At 48.6% G+C, this 2,413-nt stretch overlaps 1 protein-coding gene across 1 annotated transcript in view; it reads left to right on the top strand.

Moving 5' to 3' along the window:
* LOC109297711 (putative ankyrin repeat domain-containing protein 31) overlaps nucleotides 1-2,413 on the top strand; it is a 4,754-nt gene that overhangs the window by 1,065 nt on the left and 1,276 nt on the right. The gene's annotated exons all lie outside the window — the stretch shown is intronic.

Below are 2,413 nucleotides of genomic sequence, written 5' to 3'. Positions count from 1 at the left end.
AGGTCCCTTCTGACCCTAGAAACTATGAAACTATATTATTTGCTTATATATTCCCCATCACTGTAAAGCATAAGCACCTCACAAGTATTTAAAATAATATTTCTCTTTTTAGCACGTAAGATAACAAGCTTGATTAGCTTAAAGGTTTTTTTAATATGTATTTTACTACATTATAGTTTCTGTGTTGTGTGTGCACATGAGGAACTTGCAAAAGGTGGGATATAGAGGTTGGGACATGCAGTGCCATAGCAAGTGGGGGGCGAGTGGAGCAACTGCCCGGGATGCTGAAGTGAAGGGGATCCAACAGGCACTGCCAAGCCAGGGTGGGGTGTGGGCTTTCCAGTTGGTGCTCTCAGGCTTTCTAGTTGGTTTGTTTTCAGTCTGAGGGCAGAGCCTCCGGAGGGGATAAAAGCCTGTGTGCCTAGCACATTTGACAAGGGACAGTGAAGACAGGGCTGCAGAAGAGCTGGTAGAGCTGACTAGCAGGGCAACGCAGTTGCCCCAAAAGCACCCTGAAGACACCTTTGCCAAGTGGGATGCAGCAAGCAGCTGCGTCCCAGCCCTGCCGTGGCATCAGTGCACAGGTCAGTGTGCAGAGAGTCCTGAGAGCTGAAGGGACCCCATGGCTGCATGAGGCAATGAGGGTCCCCATCTCTGCACAAGGCAGGAGCCCTCGGTGCACAGGGCAGTGCGCAGGGCTGGCAGAGCTGAAGGGATGCTGTGTTTGTAGGAGGAAGTGTAAGTCCCCATCCCTGCATGAGGCAGAAGCCCTCAGTGCACAGGGAGGTGTACAGGGCTGGTAGAGCTGAAGGGACCCCTGTGGCTGCGTAAGGCAGCATGGGTCCCCAACCCTGCAAAGGCAGGCACTCCGCTCAGTGCACAGGGAGGTGCATGGGACTTGGAGAGCTGACGAGATCCATCCCTACAAATGGCAGGGATCCCTTGGTGCACAGGGAGGTGCATGGGACTTGGAGAGCTGACGAGATCCATCCCTACAAATGGCAGGGACCCCTTGGTGCACAGGGTGGTGCATGGGGCCAGGAGAGACGGCTGACAGGCCAGGTAGCTGCATTAGGCAGCTCAGGCCTTCTTGTTGCAAGTGGCCGCAGCACAGAATGACCACCCCAGCGAGAAGGGGGAGCCTCCGCAGCTACCCCCACAGAGAGAGAGACGAGCCAAGCTTTCCCGACTGCTGGGAGCCGTGAGTGATCTAAAAAGGAGCTTGCAGTCCCGAGGAGGAGATGAGGATTTCCACAGGGGAGGAGGGCTACCCCAGTTTTGCTGTCACTGAGCCAGGCTAGGCATGTGGCCTACATGAGGGAGATAGTGTTGATATGGTAACCTGCTCTTTTCCCCTGGTATCACTCCTTCTGTTGAGCATTGTTGTTGTCTTTGTTCTTTATATTGTTGGGGCCTTTGCTGTAAATTTGTGTACCTATTGTTGTATTGTGAAATAATTATGAGCTGTCTCATTTAACCTGCTAAGGGTTTAGTTGCTTGAGGGCCCCTGCAAGGGCACCCCCTTATTCAATATTTGCTTTTATGGTATTCATTATCTTTATGTACTGAATCCTAATAATGTAATTTCACTTACGTACATTTAGACTAGTGATTTATCCTTGCTGGGTTTTGTCTACTGACCTATTGTTTAATTTGTGTTGTTACTGTCGACTGTTCCCTTGCCCAGTGCCTGGAGAGTCTGCTGAGGGTAGGAGCTGTACACCAGCAGGAAGGCCAAAGAGGGTCAAAGCCTGTGCAGATATAGTGCTTTTGTCTTCCATACCCAGCTGAGATTGCCTGGGTTTACGTTCAACAAGATTCATTGTTTTGTGAACTAATATTTGTAAATAGTATGTGTGTGCGTGTGTGTGTGTGTGTATGTTTCTATATGTTTATGGACACTGTACTGTACAATCAAACCTGTAAATAGTTAAATATCCTTGGGTGTACCTGGTCTCTGCTCTGTTTTGTAGGGGAGGGAGGTTAGCTGGTCTAATGCTAGGTGGTCACACTCCCACAGCATGCTCACACCTGCTAACATCCCTTCAGTTGAAGAGGGGGTACCAACCGCATACCACCTGGGCTACACAAGCATAGATCACTCATGTTAAATCTCCTGTAAAGCCATAACATTAGTGTCTAAGACCACGGTATTTTTTTATCACATTAACCTTAGTTCATTAGGAACCGGTTTCACTGGACTCTTATCTTTTGGCCTACTAAACAGCATTCAGATGGTAATGATACTGGTTACTACCAAGCCAGGCTGGATTGATTATTTCCTTAGTGATGGAAAACTTTGTCTGATTCAGTTTCTTGAGCCATCCAGTTCCCTTGATTAACTGCTCTTGCTGAGGCTCCCTCTACATGTTACAGGTTTTTCATAGATTCATAGATTCATAGATTAAGGGTC

The sequence above is a fragment of the Gavialis gangeticus genome, unplaced genomic scaffold (genome assembly GCF_001723915.1).
Source record: "Gavialis gangeticus isolate Ggan-Ray unplaced genomic scaffold, GavGan_comp1, whole genome shotgun sequence".
Classification (NCBI taxonomy): Eukaryota; Metazoa; Chordata; order Crocodylia; family Gavialidae; genus Gavialis; species Gavialis gangeticus.
This window is presented reverse-complemented; position numbering and strand designations above follow the sequence as displayed.